General features: G+C 37.0%; 1 protein-coding gene across 1 annotated transcript in view; it reads left to right on the top strand.

Moving 5' to 3' along the window:
• Positions 1 to 8,682: 8,682 nt before the first annotated feature.
• BDKRB2 (bradykinin receptor B2) overlaps positions 8,683 to 26,416 on the top strand; it is a 29,353-nt gene continuing 11,619 nt past the window's right edge. The window contains exon 1 of the mRNA XM_053697500.1: positions 8,683 to 8,777. The gene's annotated coding sequence lies outside the window, so the exon portion shown is untranslated. The remainder of the gene's footprint in view (positions 8,778 to 26,416) is intronic.

The raw sequence follows: 26,416 nt of genomic DNA, 5'->3' as shown, positions 1-26,416 counted from the left end.
GATACAGACTAACTTACAATAGAGAATACCACAGGATACAGACTAACTTACAATAGTGAATACACAGGACACAGACTAACTTTCAATAGAGAATACCACAGGATGCAGACTAACTTACAATAGTGAATACCACAGGATACAGACTAACATACAATAGTGAATACCATAGGATGCAGACTAACTTACAATAGAGAATACCACAGGATACAGAATAACTTACAATAGTGAATACCACAGGATGCAGACTAACTTACAATAGAGAATACCACAGGATGCAGACTAACTTACAATAGTGAATACCACAGGATGCAGACTAACTTATAATAGAGAATACCACAGGATGCAGACTAACTTACAATAGTAATTACCACAGGATGCAGATTAACTTACATAAGTGATTACCACAGGATGCAGACTAACTTACAATAGAGAATACCACAGGATACAGACTAACATACAATAGTGAATACCACAGGATACAGACTAACTTACAATAGTGATTACCACAGGATGCAGACTGTAACAACCTAAATACTTGTATTAGTGCATGTACACAATTCAGTAGTTTTAAGCACTAATTACATATACTTGAATCCTCTAAATAAATATGAGGTTTTGTTACACAAGGTTACCCTTGTGCTTTGCTTTATGCCAGGCGTGGATAAGATTGTTCACAGTAAATTAGTTAACAAGAATCTCACTAGGCATATGTTATGATAGTTGCAAACAATTTGACACATTAGTGAATCATTAGATTTCCTCTATGTAAGGAAAAGGTGTTTGAGCAGTTAGTTCAGAGAAAGTCAAAAGCTTAACATCAGTAGTTCTATTATTATTACCGAAGCAAGGCACGATACATAGATATTATCTGACCTGGATACTTGATTGTAGCGAGCCCTGTGCAGACGAGCAGTACTTGTATCAACCAGCGTGAAAGAAAGCTGACAGCATGTGCGGTAGGAACAGGAGCTCTCGTCTTTCCAGCGATGACGTAGGATTCAGAGCGTGTGCGAGTCTCTCAGCTGATTCCTTACAAGTTCGGCAGAGGAAGTGGCGGTAGGAGAATTTCACTACCTGAGAGTAATGGTTAGCTTAGATCAGTCAAACACTATCAGAGCGGTTGTTGGAGAGAATGTGGTTAGCAATCTTGTAACAGCGTAGTCCATTCAAAGAAACTCAATTAACCAGCAATGAAGGCTGGGAGGAGATAACTTAAATAGGCAGGTTCACTTAAAGGGACAGTAGTAATCACAGGTGAAGCATTTAACCCTTACATAGCCCCCTCCATAAAGAACCACAGTGAGGTTCAAGGCCTGGGCCGATCCGGGTTACGTCTATGGTAAAGGGAAACCAACCTTGGAGCCAAAACATTCGAAGCCGGTTCCTATGAATCATCCTCATGACCGAACTCTTCCAATGTACAAGATAGAAGAGAACTCCGCGGCATATGCGAGAATCTAAGATGCTATGCACCTCGTACTGTACATCAGGATCAACATCAAGAGTAGCGTCCACCTGAGCAGAAACAGCGGATGGTGAGACACAAGGCTTGATCAGAGAGACGTGAAACGTCGGGTGGATCTTGAAAGAGGATGGAAGCTGCAAGGTGACGGTGACAAGATTATTGACATGGAGGATGAGGTAGGGCCCAATGTAGAGCTTGCCCAGCTTCCTACAGGGGTATGAAATTCTGAGTTTTTTTGTAGAGAGCCAGACGTATTGACCCACTGAGTATTGGGGGCTAGCCTGATGGCGTAGATTGTAGTATCTCTGCTGGGAAGATTGAGCCTGGAGAATGTTATCACGTATGGTGGCAAACAAGGCCGAGATGTCGTTAATGAGGTCATTAACCTGAGGACAAGGTGTATCAATCCTTGGGAGCAAGGTAAATTGCGGGTGTAATCCATAATTAATGAAGAAAGGAGAGTAACCGGTAGTAGAGCTTTTATTGTTATTATATGCGAATTCAGCAAGGGGTAGGTAGGTAGCCCAAGTGTCCTGTTGCTGTGAGCAAAAACAGCGGAGATACTGCTCAAGCCATTGATTGACCCTCTCAGTCTGCCCGTTCGTCTGAGGATGGTATGCGGTACTAAGTTTTTGGTCGATGTGCAGAGCCTTACATAGATGTTTCCAAAATTTGGATGTGAACTGAGTCCCACGGTCACTGATGAGTGTCCTAAGTATACCATGTAACCGTATGAGGTCTGTTTAGTGATGGCAGCAAATCCAGGTATAAATTTCCTATAGAAGTTAGAAAAACCCAAGAAATGTTGCACATCTTTTTTTGTGTCGGGAGAGATTTCATATCCCAGGAAGGTTATTTCACTAGACTCGAATATACATTTCTCAAGTTTAGTGTAGAGATTGTTTTTTCTTAACCTGGAAAGCACTTCTCTTACGTGTATTTTATGTTGTTCAAGATTCTGGAAAAAGATCAAAATGTCGTCCAAATAGACCACTAGGTACACATCCAAGACATCCCTGAAAAGGTCATTGATTAGACACTGGAATGTTGCTAGAGCATTGCATAAACCGAATGGCATCACCGTATACTCAAACAGACCATATCTGGTCCGAAATGCAGTGAGCCATTCGTCACCAGCTCCATTCGTATGAGATTATAGGCCCCCCTGGAGATCCAATTTAGTGAATACTGAATCACCCCTTAATCTTTCTATCAACTCAGGGATGAGCGGGAGAGGGTATCTGTTGTTTCTAGTACGCCTGTTAAGCTCCATGTAATCGATAATAGGTCTTAACGAGCCATCTTTGTTTGTTACGAAAAATATCCCTGCACCTGCAGGGGATGTACTGGGTCTAATGAACCCCTTCCTGAGATTTTCATCTATATAATTCTTGAGGTGTTCTAACTCAGGCTTTGAAAGGGGGTATACGTGACCGTATGGGATCATAACCCCTGGAAGTAGGTCGATAGGACAATCGTAGGCCCTGTGTGGTGGTAAGCTTTCCGTGTCTTTTTTATTAAAGACATCAGAAAAATCTGAATATTGTGTGGGTAAGGCAGAGTCATCTGTATGTAACAAAACTTGATTACTTGTATCTTTGCTAGTGTTATTGGGAGTGGGGAAGGTAAGGCTAAGGTCGGTCCAGTTTATATGAGGTTTATGTATACATAACCATTTTATTCCAAGTATAATATCAAACATAGGAGATGATATGACATCAAAAGTGAGTGGTTCGGTGAGTTGTGTGCATGAAGTTACCTGGAGAGAAATGGTCTGATGTGTGACAGGACCGTAAGAAAGTAAGGAGCCATCAATGACCTTGACAGAGATCGGATTATGCTTGCACAAAACAGGAATTTTATTTCTTTTCAAAAAATTATGATCAATAAAATTCCTACAAGAACCAGTATCTATAATTGCTTCAGTGGTTATCCTGGAGTGATCCCACTGTAAAAGAAGAAGGATAGTTATGAATGTTTTGACTGTTTTGGTTAGGAAACTTACTGTTGGGCTATATGACCTACCCTTCTTCGTTTTAGAGAGGACAGGACAGTCTTTAACTTTATGAGAGGGACAGGCGCAATACATGCAAAAACTGTGTAACTTCCTCCTGGACTTTTACTGAGGAGTCAAGGGCCCCTTAATAAAACCTATGTCCATAGGTTGAGGAGTCTCCTTTGCTTGATAGGTAGGAGCTGGGAAGTAACTCTTAGAGGAACTAGCCTTTTCAGAACGCCGCTCTCTAAGGCGTCTATCAATGTTAATGGTGAGAGTAAATAAATCTTCCAAAGAGTCAGGGATCCCTGTGCGTGACAGTTTGTCCTTAATCTCTTCAGAAAAGCCTAAACGGACTGTGTCTTGAGAGAGACTTCGTTCCACTCTGAATCTCGGGCAGAAATTTTAAACTGTGTAATATATGTCTCCACTGGGTTCCTCCTTTGGCCCTAGGATCCCCCCTGAGATATGAAATTACAGTAAGCACTCTTACTCTTTCAGAGGGCTAGGTGTCACACTCTGCAAGGGAGCAGGTTCAGGAGTTGGGAGCTGTTGTGCAGAGGTGTCAGGTTCTGGGGTTAAAGTTGTTTTTTGTCTGTGTGAGTCTTTCCTTTTTGGCATAATTAAACAGGTACAAGGTTTTAGGAAATAAAGGTGATGGTTTTATTAATAGGATAATTAGCAATGCAGAGATATGCAAACTAGATAAGGCAAAGTCTATAGGCTGTAGTATCAGGCAAGAACACAGATCTTTGTAATAACAGGCAGGATACTTGCATATGCTGTAAACTGGAACTATATGCTGTAGACTGGAACTCTGTAATAACAGGCAGGATACTTGCATATGCTGTAGACTGGATCTCTGTAGTAACAGGCAGGAATGCAGATCTTTGTAATAACAGACAGGATACTTGCATATGCTGTAGACTGGAACTCTGTAATAACAGGCAGGAATGCAGATCTTTGTAATAACAGGCAGGATACTTGCATATGCTGTAGTCTGGAACTCTGTAATAACAGGCAGGAATGCAGATCTTTGTAATAACAGGCAGGATACTTGCATATGCAGTAGACTGGAACTCTGTAGTAACAGGCAGGAATGCAGATCCTTGTAATAACAGACAGGATACTTGCTTATGCTGTAGACTGGAACTCTGTAGTATCAGGTAACAATCAAGCAAAAGTACCTGAGTCAGTCCTTAGGAAATAGAGAATTAGCCAAGATTAATTGCCTGGAAATCAATCCAAAAACAAAACACAGTGCCAAGGGAATATCCAGAAGAGTAGTCACAAAATGAAGCAGAAATCAGGCACCAGGAAATCCAACAAATCTGTATTTCACTCAGGAAACAGGACCAGAGGGTCTGTCAGAGTATAACACTCAATGTCAAGGCCCAGAACTGAAAACAAACCTCCCAGATATAGCAGGCTGCTGATTATATGATTTGTTTCAGCTGGAAAGCAGGTGGAGCCAGAGAGCCAAAGTTGCAGCAAACAGAAAAACCCAATATTCTTAGCCTGTGATCAAGCCATCTGGTGGCAGAGAGGTAAGACAACAGGCTGGGAAAGAACAGCAGCAGAAGTAGAAACAGGTCCCAGGTTCAATTCCAGGCTGGATCATGACAGTAGGTCCTTGGCTTCATTTCGAAGAGCAGCATGCAGGAATTCCTGAACTCTCTGAAACGTGATCGGTCACCAGAGAACTTCTCTAGGGGGGACACCAAGGGCTCGGGGTGTGTTTCTGCAGCTGTGGGTTTGGGAGCAAGTACCTCCCTTAAATAGGCTTTTAGGGCCTGGTTTTCCACCTGTAATTTGTGGAATGAGTTGGACAATGCATCCATTCTGTCTGACAGAGCTTGCATTTGATTACACAGAGGCTCTTGTTCCATGGTTGCTTAAGTTAGTAGTAACAGGAATTAACTGTGTAAAGCGCAACACTAATTCCTTTCTCTGGCTGGTTAATTCTGTAACAAGCTAAATACTTGTATTAGTGCGTGTACACAATTCAGTAGTTTTAAGCACTAATTACATATACTTGAAGCCAGTCGTGGATAAGATTGTTCACAGTAAATTAGTTAACAAGAATCTCACTAGGCATATGATATGATAGTAGCAAACAATTTGACACATAAGTGAATCATTAGATTTCCTCTATGTAAGGAAAAGGTGTTTGAGCAGTTAGTTCACAGAAAGTCAAAAGCTTAACATCAGTAGTTCTATTATTATTACCGAAGCAAGGCACGATACATAGATATTATCTGACCTGGATACTTGATTGTAGCGAGCCCTGTGCAGGCGAGCAGTACCTGTATCAACCAGCGTGAAAGAAAGCTGACAGCGTGTGCGGTAGGAACAGGAGCTCTCGTCTGCAGCTGATGACGTAGGATTCAGAGCGTGTGTGAGTCTCTCAGCTGATTCCTTACAAGTTCGGCAGAGGAAGTGGCGGTAGGAGAATTTCACTACCTGAGAGTAATGGATAGCTTAGATCGGTCAAACACTATCAGAGCGGTTGTTGGAGAGAATGTGGTTAGCAATCTTGTTAGAGTGCCAAAATCTGATTTGCGCATAACTGAGGACAAACGTGCGAAAACCGGACCTGTGTAAACCAGCTGAAACACAAAAGTAACTATACAAAACTAAAGGGACATGCGCTTATCCGACAAGCAATTAACCCGCCATGCACAACACACGTAAACCAAAAAGCTGACAAGCAAAATACAAACAGAGCACACCAAAAAAAACATAGCTATAGAGTGTTTAAATGTAAATAAATTATACTTACCAATAGATACTTGTCTACGAGCAAACAAGCAGCAGACAGCCAGACTAGTACTAAAACATATCAGCAGATGTTATAGAATAGGAGTATATTGTAGATCCATAAAGTGAGGCAAAAGACAAGCCCCTGTGGCCAATTATGGAAGGTTTAGAAAAATTTCCCATGAGGAGAAACAAGAATCACAAACTACACTCCATATACATCCCTCTGACAAGCAGTATACTCTGAGGGGAAAATGGGCCTCAATATAGAACCCCTCTCGATGAAGAATCAAGTGCACATTTTCATTATTCAACCACCTCTAGCGGAGGCAAAGTAAAGACTAAAGTATGTGTGAGGTGTTTTATAGGGCTCCTGGGGTTTTGGAAAATTTGCCTCCTCCTAGGGGTAAAGAAGAGTAATTCTCAGGAGTAATGGATCGTGGACTCTCACCACCTGTAAGAAAGAAGAGTTTTTAACTGTAACATTAGATCCTCGCATTCACAAAGCACACTTAAATTACCCCTGCCATATTAGATCACATTATAAAACAGTCACCACACAGATAAAAATGCTACCTGCTCGATAAATTATAGTATAAAATTAATATTAAATGATAAGCACTTAAAAATTAGCCAAATTGCTAATCCAAAAAATGTGACCACTATATTGATAATGCCCTTGTTCAAATCCCTTAGATAGACATACACACAGATCTCTATGGTTTTAGAGCATAACAGCTTAATTGCACAAACCTATTAGCATCACTACACACTATAACAAAGGATTGATCAACATAAAGATCCTGTAACATGTAAATGCTAAACCCCTGAAATATCCTTTTTGTTTGACAGTAATTCTGTGCATTTGGTTTTAGGATTATGAAATTGAGGCAGATAACTATCTTCTGTTGTTTTCGAGAGGTAAGGATTTCAATCTTCAGGGGTATTAACAGGAAATGCATTTCAGGATTGTTATCACTGTAAAACACACTGACAATACCGGCCATTAAATGTATGTTCAGATATGATGTGACATTCTAATGCTTATTATCACTTTATGCATCTACAAAAATTCCCATATATTTAAACCCTTTGCTACCGGGAATTTCAAAGAAAAACTTGCCCAAAATACTGGAGAATTTTTAGAATTTTTGCTATCAGTCAATATAAACTTTTTTTTACCTATCAAAACAATATATATATTTTTTTAGAAAACACAAGGTATTGATCTAAGCAAATTTTGGTATATTTCATGCCACCATTTTATTGCCAAATGCGATCATATAAAAAAATTGTTAACTTTTCCACAAAATTTTGGGTTCTCATTAAAATTATTTATGTACCGCTTGTGCAGTCATAACACAAATGGCTGTAAAAGCTTCAGTGGGATACTCTTTGTTTAGATATTCCCTCTTACACCATGCACAGCACCACCACAGCAGATAAAGTCAATGACACTGTCTGTGTCACTGTCAGTATCGGCGATCTGTCTTCATATGTTAAAAGGACCACAATCAGTGCTCCCTTACCATATGAAGGCATATACATTCTGCCCCGGCTCCAGTCTCCGCTATCTAACCTGACAGCGAGGGACCACAGCATGCGCCACAGTGTTTGATGTAGGTGCTATGTCAACACAGTATGCTGGGCAAAGTAATGGGTGATGTAGTAACTACGTCCATTTGGTGCAAGGGCTTAAATGGTGTATATCTATCAATATCTATATATTAATCTATTTATCTATTAGGGATGTCCATTTGTGTTATTCTTTATGAAATGAGTGTTGAATATGGCCACTAGCGGCATTCGGCTCTTTTTTAGAGCCGTATTTCTTCTTGTGAAAGTTCAACACACTAAGATCTGGATTTGCACAGAACTTAGTCTATTTTTCTATAATCTACCTATTTATCTATCATCTATCTATCTATAATCTATGATCGATCTATCCATCTATCTATCTGTCTGTCTGCCTGTTTGTCTGTCTATCTGTCTATCTATCTATCTATCTATCTATCTATAATCTATATAACCATATATATCAATCTATCTATCCATCTATCTATGTCTTTTTAAGCTTTTCTAGACTGTATAGCATTTTTTTACAAAATTAAAGATTGAGTAATATAGAACTGCTGAGATAAAAGGTTAGAGGGCAGAATGAAATATTACATGAGTGAGGGTCTGTACTAGATTATGAAATTTAAAACACTAAGCAGCTCATATTTGTTCCTTGAATAAATATTATTAGAGAAAACCTCACAATAATCTTTACCACATGATATATGCAGCTATGAAGCAGTTAAGGAGTTCCTAGCTTAGCAAAATATGTGTACTGTACATACAAACTGAGTTTAGAATTTAATACTAGAAAAAAAAAAAAGATTTTTGTGCCCTCCTCCTGGGAAGAGTCACAAAAACGTGTGATTAGGTCAGTGAATGATCTCTGTTTCTGGCAGTGTTGCTCTGACACACACACACAGAACAACTGCTCTGAAACCTAGGGGCACAGCACGGACACTGCCAGGATCTATATCTGCACAGCAAGAAACTTAAAAGGTACTTCATTGGTCTTTTTTACTTCAACTGTTAGAGTAGTATAAACAATAAGAATATTCACAAATCAGCAACTTAACTTTAATTTTTTTTTTTGGGGGGGGGGGGGTAATTTCTGTGTTCAAATTCTAATTTTAGTTTTCTAGAATATTATTAACATTAACATAATAATTAGTTTCAATTAGTGTAAATAGTGTTCAGTTTATTTCTTTATTAATACAGTTTAAACAGAATTTATAAATATTTTTTTAGGAGTAGATATGAAAGGTAATGAAAAAGAACTAAAACAGTTCATTAAATGTTAATATGTACTTTTTGTAAGTTATTTACATGAATACTTGCATTTTACAACTACTTTATTTTGAAACTAAAGTGATCATTTATCTATTCAGAAAGGGATCTGGATTTCTTAGAACTATGTGCTTAAAATTTAGGGGGACCTGGTGTTTGCTTCAGTTACATAGATTATTCTTATGTTTCTGGAAGAGATGAATGATTTTTGTTTTACCTGGAGCATCCCAGGAGCAGGGAGACCGTGTCTAAATAGTTTATCTTTGTAGCCCGAACAAATAGTTTGGGTAGTCATCTTGGTGGTGAAATGTATCAGATTAATCCATTCTAATCCATCACAATTTTGTGCAACCCCCCGCCCCTAAAAAAACAGTGTATGACAGCTCAGGTGAAATGTTGCAATCTTTCAAAGTAATTCAAATCCGTAGCAAGAAACTCCAGTTGAACTTTAAAGGGACAGTCTACAATAGAATTTTAATTGTTTAAAAAGATATATAATTCTGATCACATGACTTTTTATTTATTATCTATTTACTTGCATTTTAGCCAATTAGTGCTGTGTTGTGCTGACTTAAATAACTAACGGGTGTGAACACAATGTTATCTTTATTGCCCACATGAACTAGCAGTCTCCTGTTGTGAAAAGCAAATAAAAAAGCATGTGATAAGAGGCTGTCTTTAGTGGCTTAGAAACAGGCAGAAATGTATAGGTTTAAAGGTTATAAAGTATATTAAAGGGACGGTCTATAATATAATTTGTATTGTTTAAAAAGATAGATAATCCCTTTATTACCCATTCCCCAGTTTTGCACAACCAACACTGTTATATTAATATACTTTTTACCTCTGTAATTAACTTGTATCTAAGCATCTTCTGACAGCCCCCTGATCACATGACTTTTTATGTATTATCTATTGACTTGCATTTAGTACTGTGTTGTACTAACTCTTAAATAACTACCCGGGTGTGGACACAGTGTTATCTATATTGCCCACATGAACTATCACTTTCTTGTTGTGAAAAACAATTGAAAAAGCATGTGATAAGAGGCGGCCTTCAATGGCTTAGAAATTAGCATATGAGTCTACCTAGGTTTAGTTTCAACTAAGAATACCAAGAGAAAAAGCAAATTTGATGATAAAAGTAAAATGGAAAGTTGATTAAAATAACAAAGCCTATCTGAATAATAAAAGTTTAATTTTGACTAGACTGTCCCTTTATCATAACTATCTTGGTTGTGCAAAGCTGGGAAAGGGGTAGTAAAAGCGTAATCTATCTTTTTAAACAATAACAATTTTAGTGTAGACTGTCCCTTTAAAGGAAGACTTTTGAGTGAGTTTTTGCAGGGATTTTTATTCCAATAATATAAAAATAAACTGTTTTAACCACTTTTTGTGCAAAAATATTTTTAACATCTATAAATAGTGATCTGTCATGTGAATGAAAGTTTTCCATCACGTTACACAAAATGTACACTGTTAATACAAAAGTAAGATGACAGCTAATTAATTGCAAATTTATTATTTTGGTCTTATGTGTTTGAATGCAGTTTATTTGTTGTTTTTTTACTTTGATATCATTGCATATCCCTTTAAGAAAATGTATCATTATTTTTTTTTTTTTTTTAAAAAACCTCCAAATGCTTCAATATTCATAAATAACATTGCAAGCACCTTTAATCTGGTGGGATTCTAGCTATATTTTTAACTTTTTAAATCATCAGAAAACATTTTAATTAAATGGACACGATACTCAAAAATGTTTTTTTTTACTGCCTAAAATAGTATGTTTCAATATGCAGTACCATGCTTTGTTAATTGAAAAATAGAAGTTCTATTACTATAATGTGTTGCATCTATCAGCCAATGAGCAGCAGAGTCTCAGGACTCATTGGTACAAATCATGCTGTTTCTACTAGTTTCACACTAAATTTAAACAGCTTTTTCATGCCAAAAATATGTTTAACCACTACTCTTTAATAAACATGAAAGAAATATTTTAAATAGTACGTCCTGTCAACATGAAAACTAAACATACATAAAACATGAATATTGAAAAAACAATGTTCAAGCAGTAACATTATGCCATTCAAAACAAGCCACATGGATTTATAAGAGGTCAAAAATCCTATGAAAAGCTATTGGAAATATTTTTTCTGATTAATTGGAATAATGGTATCAGATTTGCCTATATGCAAGGTGTATAGGGGGTGTTATCAGACCACAAGCACATTTTAAAAGCTTGTGATATCACTTTCTAACTGGCCATATATATGATATACAGGAATATCACACCATCAAAGCTTGTGATATGTGGATTATCAAAGGGTTTTCTAAAGGTTTATAATTGCTTTGAATTTAAACATCCCTTTGAAAAGTTATAGCAGGCAAATAGTTTAGGAATGGTTCCAGCTTTTAGCTAAAGTAAGAAAGTTTCTAGCAACAATAATGCATTTTCCCAGTTTTCATTTATTTAATATGGGATTTTTTTGTGTGTATTTTATGCTTGATTTTGCAATCAAACACGTTCAATTTCTTGGCTAGAACCAGCTAGAAACATAAATATTTATTGGAAAGTTTTGAAGTTGTTGATTTGTAAAACTCCTGCATTCCCATGTGAGCCTACATTGGGAGTGGTGCACCTTCCTTTCAAATAGACTTTGTAGTATGTAATACAGTGGTCTGTTCATTCATAATTTATCCCTTCCTCTCCTACTCACTGTGTCAAACTTTGCAAAAATACTGCATTGCTGTTTACATTAGTTTGAGTTATGTATCTTTTTATCATGTTTAGAAGCCAATGGTAAAGATCTATGTTTAATATTTTCTTTGAATAAATTATATACCGTAGTGATTGGCAACTTCCAAGCACATGCGGTCCACAGATCAATATTTTACAAGATAGAGTAGAATATTCATTTATGAACTAACAATATATATATATATATATATATATATATATATATATATATATATATATATATATATATATATATATATTATGTTTACTAAAAATGTATAATAGCACAGGGTCATATTTAGGTAAGGCCCACTACTAGTACTTATATATGGCTTGCATTTATATTATTAAAGGGACATAATACTCATATGCTAAATCACTTGAAACTGATGCAGTATAACTGTAAAAAGCTGACAGGAAAATATCACCTGAGTATCTCTATGTAAAAAAGGGAGATATTTTACCTCACAATCTCCTCAGCTCATCAGAGTAAGTTCTGTGTAAAAAGTTATACTTCAGCTGCTGCTCAGCTGCAGGTAAAAAAATAAATAAATGAAGAAATGAACAGCAGCCAATCAGCATCAGCAGTGCGGAGGTGATTAACTATTTTACTGTGATCTCATGAGATTTCACTTACCTCTCATGAGATTTCATTGTAAACTTCCTTAAGCTGAATAGGGAAATAAGATGAGTGTGCACAAAAGCTCGCTCCTTCCGCTGTCCCAGGACAGACATACTGATTTGCTGCTTAGAAGTCCTTTACAATGGGATGTGGCTAATGAGAAACTTTTGAGGTAAAATATCTTTCTTTTTTACATAGAGATGTTCAGTAGATATTTTCTAGTCAGCTTTTTACAGCTATACTGCATCACTTTCAAGTGTTTAAACATGTGGGTATTATGGCCCTTCAAATGGCCATTACATACAGTAGAATTGCATAATGAAAAGGTGCATAATAAAAAAAAGAATTCAATAGCACTTACTCTAAATTTTAAAGGTGCAATAGTTTTTTTTAGAACAAATTTTAACATTTTCTTTAATTTGCTGCCCTCCCTGTATCATGTGACAGCCATCAGCCAATCACAGACTCTTAACATATACACTGTGAACTCTTGTACATGTTCAGTAGTAGCTGGTGCCTCAAAAAGCGTACATATAAAAATAATGTGCACAATTTGATAATGTAATTAAACTGAAAAGTCTCTTAAAACTACATGTTCTATCTAAATCATGAAAGTTTAATATTGACTTAAGTGTCCATTTAAAGAATCACTTGTGAATGTTTAAAGTATCACTTAATAACCTATAATCATATTAACACATCTACTTAAATGCAAGATAATTGCAATGTGTTCTAAATACCAGGAAACGTTCTCACGCTAGCGCTAAACAGATTAGAAATAAAGATCTGATTATAGTTCAATGTTTTGTTTTGTTTTGTTTTTTGTTTTTTTTACAGAATTAGATTCTTGTAGATCTCATATAATCTACTGAGGCAATAATGTTTTATCTAAAATCCACACAAAATATGATGTTTGTGTGGGTTGTAAAAATTCATGTAAAGAAGAAGAAATTGAGGTTATTTATTCAAGGAACATGAAACCCAACAATTTTCTTTCATGAGTCAGACAGAGCATACAATATATTTTTTTTCCAATTTACCTCTGATATCAAATTTACTTCGCTCTCATGTTATTCTTTGTTGAAGAAATATCTAAATAGGTAGTGGGCACATCTGAAGCACTACATGATAGGAAATAGTGCTGCCATCTAGTGTTCTAACTAATGTATAACATTCTTGCTGCAGACACGTGCACACTCCTAATCTTACCTTCCTGCGTTTTTTAACAAAGGATACTAATAAAATTAGGAAAAAATATGATAATAGAAGTATATTAGAAGGTGGTTTAAAACTGCATGCTCTATCTGAATCATGAAAGAAAACATTTGGGTTTTATATCCCTTTCAGTTTTCATTAGGAAGAGTCACACCCACTGAATCTTTCTAAAAGGGAGGGGGAAATGATCGTAACCCAAACATGTTTGTTGTAAAGTCAGCAGGGCCGGACTGGGAAATAAGACTGGCCCTGGAAATGTTTGAAGAGCAGCCCCAGGTCCCGCCCCACCTTGCCTAGGGCCACTTTTCTGCCACCAGAGGCCCCTACACCATTATCAAGAGCAGCCTTGAAGAAATGTGCTACACATGTGCACAAGGCTCGCTCCAAGACCTCCCTGACCAAGGATGTGGCCATACGGCAACAGCCCCCCCAGCTCGCCAGGAAAAGTCGCGATATCCTGGTGGGCCAATCCCGCACTGAAAGTCAGAAGTTCTAATAAACATGAGCAATAAATAATGCAAAATTATAAGCTGAAATATGTATGGCTTTAATTATATGTGTTTAAAGAGACAGTAAACAACATTTTATATGGAAAATAAAGTGATATGAAACTAAAGAACAGTAAGGCACATAAGATACAGGTATCCTGTGAAGTGCAAAAATGTAAATACATAAATAAAATTGAAACTAAGAGCTGGTGGTTTAGCAAGCTGTTTGCTTCCATCATAAAATGGTCTTTACTTGTTGCTTAAGTGAAAAACAACACACCCAGTGCTGGAGTGCGCACAGCCTGAGGTCTGAGCCGATAGTCTGTAGCCTTTACATCTGTATTTGTTTAGCATTTAGTGAGCATATTTGGATGAAGTTGAAATGGACTTTTTTTAAAGGGACAGTCTAGTCAAAATTAAAGGGACATGAAACCCAAAATATCTCTTTCATGATTTAGGAAGAAAATACAATGTTAAACAACTTTCCAGTTTACTTCTATTATCAAATTTGTTTCATTCTCTTGGTATCATTTGTTTAAGGAGCAGCAATGCACTACTGGTTTCTAACTGAACACATGGGTGAGCCAAAGACAATCAGTATATATATGTAGCCACCAATCAGCAGCTAGAACCTAGATTCTTTGCTGCTCCTGAGCTTACCTAGATAAACCTTTCAGCAAAGGATAACAAGAGAAGGAAGCTAATTAAATAATAAAAGTAAATGGGAAAGTTGTTTAAAATTGTATGCTCTGTCTAAATCATAAATGTCTAATTATGACTTTACTGTCTCTTTAAACTTTCATGCTTCAGATAGGACATACCATTTAAAAATTTGCTTTATTTTCTTGGTGTTCTTTGTTGAAAGCTAAACATAGGTAGGCTCATATGCTAATTTCTAAGCCCTTGAACGCCACCTCTTATCTCAGTCCATTTTGACAGGTTTTTTTTACAGCTAGACAGTGCTAGTTCACGTTTGCCATATAGATTACCCAGTGCTCACTCCCATGGAGAAACCTAGGAGTCAGCATTGACTGGCTTAATTGCATGTCTGTCAAAAGAACTAAAATAATGGGGTATTCAGGGCTGGATTGGCCTACCAGGATACCAGGAGATTTCCCGGTGGGCTGCAGCAGCTGGGGCTGGAAAGCTACAATTTAAAGGGCTAACTAATGGATGCAACTGGGTTGTAGGGGGCCTATATAACATCAATCTGACATTTTTATTTAATACAAAGTAATATAATTTAATTCTGAAAAAAATATTGGGGAAGGAGTGTCCCAGTAATCCCCTTTGAGAAAAATGGGGCATGTGCATTCTACCGACTCAACAGAAAATAGGGCTGGTCTTTATATTTTTCCAGGGCTGCTTTTTATTCCCAGTCCGGCCCTGGGGGTATTACAGACCCCTGAGCTGATTGTGAACTCTTCTAACCAGGAACATCCTCTTCCTGTATTATTGTTATACAGTATATTATTATTATTATTATTATTATTACTATTATTAATTTGTCCCTATAAAATAACATCAATGCATTGTGTATTAGCAGCATTGTTTTAAAACACTAATGAGAATGTAGAAGAGCCTGGTCATTCATATGCATTGTGGTATATGTTTTTGGAGAGTCTATAATAATAACCAATAAACATCCTACAAAATACGGGAGCTTTTAAAAGTGTTCGTTTTCTCTGCTCCTCGCTCTCTGAGTGAGTAACCATCAGCCTTTACAACATACGGGATCCATTACATAGACATAATGATAGATCTGCAGTTACTGAGCGTTGGGCACAAGCCAAATTCACCATTTATATAAAAGAAACAATCCATTGAGCTTAAAATGTGACACATGACATTTTCCTGTCTTAATCAAAGTCTCAGACAATGCACAATTACTGGGGATCTTCCTCAGGTCAGTGGCTTGAAGTCTTTAGTTTTTTGTCTTTTGTTAGTAATTGTTTCCTGAATCAGTTGGGAAAACATAGCAGGATATGGTGGCTCTGCTGTTGCTTTAAAAACAGAATCACGCAGGCTTGTGATACAGATGGCACTAACATAAATATAAGAAACTAAATCATCACAGTATATAGGCTGTATGGTTCACATATGCTGTCAGTCTTTCTATGGGTTATATTAGGAACAAAAACAGTGAATTACATCTACTGTTCTACTAGTAAGGTCTGTACATATGGTACTAATATAAAACTGCTCTGACACAACTTTTCAGGAATGCTAATTTGTTACATCTGAGGGTGTTGTAAATCATTACGTGCCATCAATGCCTGATTGTTCCAAGGTTATCATGGGTACTTTTATTTTTTTTGTTTTTGTGGATGAATATTTTTTATTTAAAATGCTAAAACACTGTTATTTGTCTGTAATATCTACCTGTTTATATCTCTTACTCAGCCTGTAATTTTATTTTCTATCTATCTATCTATCTATCTATCTATCTATCTGTCTGTCTGTCTGTCTGTCTATCTATCATCTATCTATCATCTATCTATCTATCTATCTATCTATCTATCATCTAATATCTAATTGTCTATCTATCTATCTATCTATCTATCTATCATCTAATATCTAATTGTCTGTCTATCTATCTATCATCCAATATCTAATTGCCTGTCTATCTATCTATCTATCTATCATCTAATATCTAATTGTCTGTCTGTCTGTCTATCTATCTATCTAATCAGCTTTATACAGCCTCACACAGGGACATAAATACATGGGTCTAAGAGGTCTCAATTTAGATGGGGCACACACATCTAGGGGCCCCTTCTGTCTCTTGGTTGTGCATGTTGGGGGCTGTGGATGTCTGGGGTGCTTTGTGTGTGTACATGTTTGGGGCTGTGGATATCTGGGGATCTTTGTGTGTGTGCATGTTGGGGGCTGTATATGTCTGGGGTACTTTATGTGCATGTGGGGGGCTGTGGATGTCTGGGGTGCTTTGTGTGTGCATGTGGGGGGCTGTGGATGTCTGGGGTGCTTTGTGTGTGTGTGTACATGTTCGGGGCTGTGGATTTCTGGGGTGCTTTGTGTGTGTGCATGTGGGGGGCTGAGGATGTCTTGGGTGCTTTGTGTGTGTGCATGTGGGGGGCTGTGGATATCTGGGGTGCTTTGTGTGTGTGTGTTTGTGTGTGTGCATGTTCGAGGCTGTGGATGTCTAGGGTGCTTTGTGTGTGTGCATGTTGGGGCTGTGGATATCTTGGGTGCTTTGTGTGTGTGCATGTTGGGGGCTGTGGATGTCTGGGGTGCTTTGTGTGTGTGCATGTGGGGGCTGTGGATGTCTAGGGTGCTTTGTGTGTGTGCATGTGGGGGGCTGTGGATATCTGGGGTGCTTTGTGTGTGTGTGTGTGTGCATGTTCGGGGCTGTGCATGTCTAGGGTGCTTTGTGTGTGTGTGCATGTGGGGGGCTGTGGATATATGGGGTGCTTTGTGTGTGTGTGCATGTTCAGGGCTGTGGATGTCTAGGGTGCTTTGTGTGTGTGCATGTTGGGGCTGTGGATGTCTGGGGTGCTTTGTGTGTGTGAATGTTGGGGGTTGTGGATGTCTGGGGTGCTTTGTGTGTGTGCATGTGGGGGGCTGTGGATGTCTAGGGTGCTTTGTGTGTGTGCATGTTGGGGGCTGTTTATGTCTGGGGTGCTTTGTGTGTGTGTATGTGGGGGGCTGTGGATGTCTGTGTGTTTTACCCTGTGAAAGTGCTGTATGTGCAGTGCTAATTGCTCAGTGCATGTTAGTGTGAGTGACAGAGGCTGATGAGCAATAAGCCCTTATTTAAATCTTATACTTCATGAATCAAAGTCCCCTTTATTTGTTTCAATAGTAAATCCTAGGTTTTGTAAAATGCTAGGATTTACTTTCACTTTAAGCAACAAAAGGGAAGGGGGGGGTGGACTGCTGTCTGTTTGTCTGTCTATCTATCAATCATCTATCTATCATATATATATAGTATCTATCTATCTATCATATATCTATTTATTATCTATCTATTTATTATCTATCTATTTATTATCTATTTAATTTCTATTTATCTATCTGTATTTTTAACATAGCCTCCATTAATAAATCCCCATACAATTTAGGTAGAGGGCTCAAAAAGAGGCACAGTTTCCTATGGAAACTGAATTTTTAAATGTAGCATTTCAGTATATTCTAATAATATTTAATATTAAGGATATTGTGTTCCCTGAGTTGCATTGGAACCAGCATTGCTCTCTTGCTTGTAAGTTTTATTTAATACTGAAGTTGTACATTAGCACTTACAGACTGATAGTGCACTTGCATTAAAATTTGTAGGAAACAGAGAATCACTAATAGTGATAATTGCAAATTCAGAAAGTACTTAGAAACTACTGTCCTGTTGCCAAGGGATTTGTTTTTGCATTTTGAAGCCGTGTAAGGCTTTTATTTATACAAATTATAAGTTACTGGATTGGTGAATCATTATGCTGATTTTGTAAACACTTCCATTAATGGTCTGCATAGCTAAACATAATCAGGAAAGAATTAGAGAATTTATGTGAATCAATATATGCGGGAAACATCCAAATGTATGAAGGAAAGAAAAACTAAAGAAAATCTAATTAAAAGAGGCAATGTTCTTTAGCTTATAGGTTAGGGAACTCGGGTATAATGTACCAAATGAGAACTTTACCAGAGGCCAACAGTGACTCTTAAAGGAACAGTTTACCCAAAAAAGCTTTCCTTTAATTTGTTCGCAATAATTTATTTTGCCTGCTAGAGTGTACTAAATTGCTTACACATAGCTCATTAGCCTTTATATTGGCATTTGAAATATCTGATTTAGCCTGTAGTATCCCTACCTATACTTAAGTTTCTATACCTAGGTATAGGCTATTGACAAACTATGTAATGTAATCACAGGCAGCAAATTAAATTACACTCACAGTTGGAGGTGGAAGAGATAAAGCTCTAAAATGTTAATTTTAGTCTATTTTGATGGGCTATAGTTTCAAAGAGAAATTCAGCTATTACTTTTGCAAAAAGAAGCATAAATGAGCAATTTCTCACACTGCAGCTGGTATAAGAAGTCATGGGGAACACATTCAGGGGGAAACTATTTTACGGTGAACTGGCCCATTAAGCAGTTGTCACTGTGTATTTAGTTTTTGTGTTGAATACTTTACTCACAACAATTTTACATTTGCCTTATTTATATCTCACAGTTACAGTCATGTGGAGGTGTTTTCCCCAAAAAGACACACGTCATGGCTGGAGAATAGTTTTGGAATGGACTATGATGAATATAAACTTATGAGCATGAACCCAAGAGAGATATTGTTTAACAACATCTTTTTTCTATCTTGTATCCAAAAACGTTATGGAGATGGCATCATATATAAGTAATTTATAGATAGATCACCTCTTTGCCCTATAGCCCTTTTTGGCTAATTTATTTCTCCCAGAACCAGCTCAGATCCTTATGGTGTCTGGAATACAAATATTGTTTTGTCCTTGCTAAGGAAGCCTTGTGTTGCGAAATAAGGGTTTCTGGGGGATTCATCTTGGCAGCTCATTTTGTAACAGTATCAGATCTTGGTTCTGTTAACTCTATGTACTCCACTAGCTGTCTCCTCCTACCTCTTTCTGTGTCTTGGTTCCTTTCACAACCACTTTCCATTCCCCTCTTCAGGACTTTTCTTGTGTGGTACCTATACTATGTCTGTCAGATTCCCCACAGCCTATTTACATTCTCTATCAAACCCTTCCTGTCCAGAAAAACACACAACTTAAAGTTATTACATAAAGTCTACAACATATTCAAGCGAAAAACTTAATGTTTTAACAAGTTTGGACCTACAATAAGCATTCACTCCAAGAACCTGTAAGAGTATAAACTTTCTAGGGAACAGGATATTTGATCCGTATGTCTCCCTATCCCTTTTTTTCTTTTTATCTCTTTGTAATTCCTATACCATCATGCAAAATGTGTTGGTTTGTTAGGACAAATATTATAACTGTAATAATAACAACCAGAGATTTTGGTTAAATGGGAGGATGATATTGGGCAGAGGCAATTGCCCTAATTTCAGCTTTTTTAGCTCTATCTCAACAATTTTTTAACTTAAGCTCTGGACAACCTGCATTCTTCGGAAGCGAGTCATTGTATTGATGGTAGGGGACAGTGTTGGCGCTATGTAGGCAATTTCAGACTAATCAAGTTAGTACTGCCCATAACTGGATAATGTCTGGACAGGTCCATCAGTAGTGGTAGGACATTTGAGCCTGGCCACAATCCTACCAGCACTTCATATCCTCCCATCTTATATAAATAAAATGGCAGACATCATATACCATTTAACCAACTTTTTTTAAAAATATAGTTTGTCTATTGACATGTCATTGATGTAGAGGGCAAAGATATCTCTAAGACAAAACAATCTTTAAGATCTAAAATCTTCCTTAAAGGGACATGAAACACAACATTTTTCTATCATGATTCAGAATATACAATTTTAAACAGCTTTCCAATTTACTTCTTTTACTCCACTGTCTTGCTTCTGTTTGTATCCTTTGTTTAAAAGCATAATTAGGTAGTGTCAGGAGCAGCAATGCACTACTTGGAGCTAGCTGCTGATTGGTGTCTGCACATAAATGCCTCTTGTCATTTGCTCACTACATGTGTTCGGCAAGCTCCCAGTAATGCATCACAGGTCCTTCAATAAAGGATACTAAGAGAATGAAGCAACTTTCATAATAGAAGTAAAATGGAAAGTTATTAAAAATTGTATCTGAATCATGAAAGAAAATATTTGGGTTTTACATCCCTTCAAGTCTTCCTCTTATAATATAGCTTATATTAGACAACTTTACGCACAATCTGGGCAAATCGGGTATTTTCACATCCTCCATAAAAGTGAAGGTATCTGCTCCAAGTCTTCAAATCTAACTGTGATGCACAGGTTGTAAAAACCAAAACAAATCCTAACACTATGTTATAATGGACTAAAAATAAATTTGTTGTGCTTAAAAAGACAGTCTAGTCCAAAACAAACTTTCATTATTCAGATAGAGAATGTAATTTTAAACAATTTCCCAATTTACTTCTTTCACCAATTTTTCTTTGTTCTCTTGGTATTCTTAGTTGAAAGCTAAATCTAGGAGGTTCATATGCTAATTTCTAAGCCCTTGAAGGCCGCCTCTTAGCTCAGGGCATTTTGACAGTTTTTGACCACTAGAGGGTGTTAGTTCATGTGTTTCATATAAATAACTGTGCTCATGCACGTGGAGTTACCTAGGAGCCTGCACTGATTGGCTAAAATGCAAGTCTGTCAAAAGAACTAAAATAAGGGGTAGTTTGTAGAGGTTTAGATACAAGGTAATCACAGAGGTAAAACATATATTATTTTAAATGTGGGGGTTATGCAAAACTAGGGAATGGGTAATAAAGGGATTATCTATCTTTTAAAACAATAAATAGGGATAGGAAAGTCAAAATTAAACTTGTATGATTCAGATAGAGCATGTCATTTTAAGACACTTTTAAATTCACTTCTATTTTCAAATGTGTTTCGTTCTCTTAGTATCCCTTGTTAAAAAATGAATACGCACATATCCTACACTAGTGGGAGCTGCTGCTAATTGGTGCCTGCACACATTTGTCTCTTGTGATTGGCTAAATAGATATTTTCAGCTTCCTGTCAGTAGTGCAATGCTGTCCCTTCAGCAATGAATAACAAGAGAATGAAGAAAATTTGATAATAGAATTAAATTGGAAAGTTGTTTAAATTTGTATGTTCTATCAGAATCATAAAAGACAATTTTGGGGTTTACTATCCCTTTAAACATAGAGGAATCTATATCTGGAAACATTGTCTCTGTGTAGATAAATAGTTTCTGGTTTATCCCTTGAGGAAAAAGTTTATTTTGCTAAAACAGAGTTGGTTTGATGCATTTAACCATTAATTACCAAAGGTGTTTGTAGTAATTAGAATGTCAACTTAGACTATTATCTACCACCATTCTATTCTTAGAAGTAACATGCATCCATTTATAAATAGTTGATGGAGTCATTTGTGTATTCTCTCATATTTTCCAAAAGGAACTCTCAGCATGAACTGTGTAATTTACCTTTGGCATAAAGCTAGTATGTTGGTTTAAGGCTGTGAAAAGCAGAAACGATTATGACAAGGTTTACATAACAAAGCACTTGATTATCATTCAATAAGAAACTTGCACTCATTGTAGGGATAAAACAACTCTGCAAGAAATGTGTTGAGTATTTTTGTATTCTGGAGACTCAGTATAATAATGTTAAACCCAAATTATTATTATTTTTTTTATTTTTGCAATGTTGAAAATAATTGTTCATTAAAAATCAGTTCTAAAGCATACAAACAGCTACCACAAAATCATAAAAAAATAAAGAAAATAAAAATGCACTATATACTATATCGGTCTAGAATAGCATTAATTTATTGTATACAATAATTCAGTAGCAGGGATTCTGTTACCATGGTGATTTTTTATTATTATTAAAACATTTTATCTATATTGCTTCAATGACTGACTGTATATTAGGAAGAAACCTTCACATTTGGTTTTTGTTTTTGCTTTCTCTGGGGTTCCTGCTGTTAGCCTCAAACTTTTAACTACATCTTTCCTGGATTTCCTCACATTTTATTAATTTCAATTTTCCAAACTATAAACCACTACAAATTAGAACAAGAAATAGCACATTAAAAACTCTAAACTCATTTCAAAATGCAGACTTTTTTAAGCCAAAAACTTTTACCCTGTTCTACACTCCTTAGGAGAGCACATGTGACATTGAGGAAAAAAACAACTTATAGGTCCATTAAAGGAACAGTCTATACCAGAAGTTTTATTGTTTAAAAGTTAGATAATCCCTTTTATTACCCATTCCCCAGTTCTGCATAACCAACACAGTTATATTAATACACTTTTTACCTCTGTGATTACCTTGTATTTAAGCCTCTGCATACTGCCCCCTTATTTCAGTTCTTTTGACAGACTTGCATTTTAGCCAACCGGTGCTGACTCCTAGGTAGCTCCACAAGCGTGAACACATGTTAACTATATGGCACACATGAGCTTACGCCCTCTAGTTGTGAAAAAATGTCAAAATTCATTCAGATAAGAGGCGGACTTTAAGGGCTAAGAAATGTGCATATTAGCTTCCTAGGTTTACCTTTCAACTAAGAATACCAAGAGAACAAAGCAAAATTGATGATAAAAGTAAATTGGAGGGCGTGTCCAAGCAGCGTACCTAACAGGACACACTCACTGCAAGCTCTGAAAGAATCTTCTGCAATCCGCCAATTTAAGAGAATTTAAAAGCTAATCTAATTATATAACCCAATAAATAACAGTCACTGGGGTCTGACATCAGAGCTACAGTTCGGAAGATTCAGACCTAAGGCGGCGGCCTTCCCCGGCTCTACGGTGTTTTCAGTGCCGGCAGCAGGTGTCTGCCTTACTGACTCTCTCAGCAACCACACACAAAGACGTATAAAGCCTCTATTCTTTGGATTAATACTACCGCATTTAATAAATTGAAAGTATAGCCATACACAGGAACTGACAATACGCGGCTAAGATGGCCGCTACAGGAGAAGCAGGAGCTCAAGATAACTTTCAAGATCACTGGCATAAACTTGAAATACTCTGCTAGCAACTCATCGCAAAAGCTCCATTCGATTTACTAATGCAGCGCCTTACATCTACAATCGAGGACAACACTATGGTGATCTCCCAACGCACGCACCACAAACAAGAGGAGCCCTCAGAAAACGCTTTACCTCACGAGCCGCAAAAGGCTGTGCTGACCCCGGAGGTAACAAACAGCCCATACGCAGCAACTTCAAGGAAGAAGAGCCTGACAAAAGTAGAGACTCTGGACTTTTCTGGTATATTAAGTGGGCTGCAGTGGATTAGGGGTCATTACTTGTTTGCTGTGGTTGTGTGGGGGTTTGGGGGGGCCCCCGGGGGTCCACAGCAGCAGGACATTTACTTTCCACACTTTTAACCCCACATGACATCCACAAACTCTGCAATCAAACACCGGAGGCCTCCCACGCTATACAGCATTACCCTCAAACTACGGATGATAACTCTACTATCTATATGCCCAGAAACTCAAGCGTTTCAGACAGGACATTCACACATCGGCATACAAAGTCATGGGGCTAAAAATGAAACTAGAACACTAACATCTTGGTCTCCTGTGGTGTACAGCTATTCATTATAGTAGCAGAACATTTCTTAACCAGCTGAATTGTTAATTATACGTTTTTTCTCTTTAAATCTAGCATGTATGTGGATGCTGGTGCATATGTTATGATTCTGAGTTTTAATATATAGTTCACAGTATTTAAATATGTACACGAATTGATCTTACAAACAATAAGAAATAATCTCCAATGCTAAAAAGACAGTTTATTAACAGCATGCACTCAACATTGTCATTGGCCGGTATTGTTCCACACTGATTGCACTAAGTGTTAAAATGCAGTTCTCTTTAGAGTGCAGTTTTTGCACAGTTACCTATAGATTTTCAACATCATAAGAGATCAAATAGCACTGTAGACTTCTTGGTAAGCAACTCAATTTGATGGTAATATTTAATATTGCTGGTTATGTACATGATGTTAGGTCAACTTGCATTTAGTTTTAAACCAGCTATGTGTTTAATTTGCACAATATAACCCTGTAAAACCGCAAAATTCCATAAGCTTTTAATATGACACTATAATGATAACACAGCTTTCACTGACACCTAGCTATAGACCCTGGCATTGCAAGTATTGCTATGGTGCTAGTATTATCCTCTCTGTTTGGTCGTTTTGGATGGGGGTGAGTGGGGGGGGCCCTGGTGAAGTACTCTAAACAACACAAGCACACCCTAGGACATGATACTAATGCCCACAATGTTGTGGGCTTAATGATTGCCACACTGGAAAATATGCACAAACAGGAGAATAGCTATTCCTACCCATTAAACACTCTTACGGAATATCTGTCACGTATATATAGAGCAAACACGGTTGTTATTATTAATCTCCATAGATGGAGGTGAAATCTTTGAAACAATATTCTTTTTGATACTTTTGGTGTTGTGTAATTCCATATACAGGGTACATCAGGGTCGGCTCCAGAACGAATAAAATGGGGGGGGCATTTTTTTTCACGAGGGGGCACGCATTCACAAAGCATGTATGAGAGTTAAAATAAGAGCAGGCCTACATATTCTGCAGGAAAGTGTAGTTTCTGGCTGGCTTATCCCCCACTATTAAACTTTGGAGAATATGTGCTAAATCACTAGGTAAAATAAGGAAGTCTAAATCCTATGCAGTGCACTAAAACAGAGAGATTAAACTTGAGACCCCCAGTGCAATAGCTCCTTAAAAACAATTCACCCTTTAATTACCATGATCCAAAATCCTTAAACTCATTCTCAAATCTCAATCATGTCCCCTAAACAGCCATGCACCCCAACCCCCCCCAATGCAATTAACCCCTTTGTTTGCAATAGCAGTGCGGATATTAGGTTTTCAGGTACTGGTAAATTTGTAGATTAGATTTAGCTATACCTGTTTCACAATAACTAACGGATATCAGGCTACTTAATACAACCTATGTACTGTGAACCTATAAGAATATGATTGTATCATATAAATATAAGTCTATAAATGGCTACCGGCTTCTATCGACGCCTCAAAAGTGCACTGTGATCTTAGCCCCGGCCCCCAGCATGCAGCATTACTTAACAATTATTTTTTTAGTTATTATTTTTAAAGCGTATGATCATATTAATATTTTTTGAGGGGGCACAGCATTCCATTTGGGTGGGCATTGTTTTTTTTTCTTTTATTCCAGAACGACATTTAAAGTTTAGGTTTGTGCCTTTCTTTTTTTATTTCATTTTATTTCATAAATACCCCTATATCTCTTTTATATAACTATTACAAGGACCCAAACGTGTTCCATTGTTTAAAAAAAAGGGGATAAAACTGAGAATAATCAGAGAAGATGTACAATCTTGTTTTTCATTTTGTTTAATGCCTATGCTATTGCTGAATGTATATCTATATGAGAATTATATCTGTAATACGCAATTTCTCAATACAAATATATATATATAAAAAAAGTAAATTGGAAAGTTGTTTAAAATGACATGCCCTATTTGAATCATGAAAGTTTGTTTTTTACTAAACTGTCCCTTTAAATACAGGAGAAATGCATACTTAACAAATACATAATAAAACAACAATGCAATAACACTTACTCTGAATTTTAAATGGCA

This window comes from Bombina bombina, chromosome 1, assembly GCF_027579735.1.
Source record: "Bombina bombina isolate aBomBom1 chromosome 1, aBomBom1.pri, whole genome shotgun sequence".
Lineage (NCBI taxonomy): Eukaryota > Metazoa > Chordata > Amphibia > Anura > Bombinatoridae > Bombina > Bombina bombina.
The sequence above is the reverse complement of the archived record's forward strand: the minus strand, read 5'-3'. Positions and strand labels throughout refer to the sequence as shown.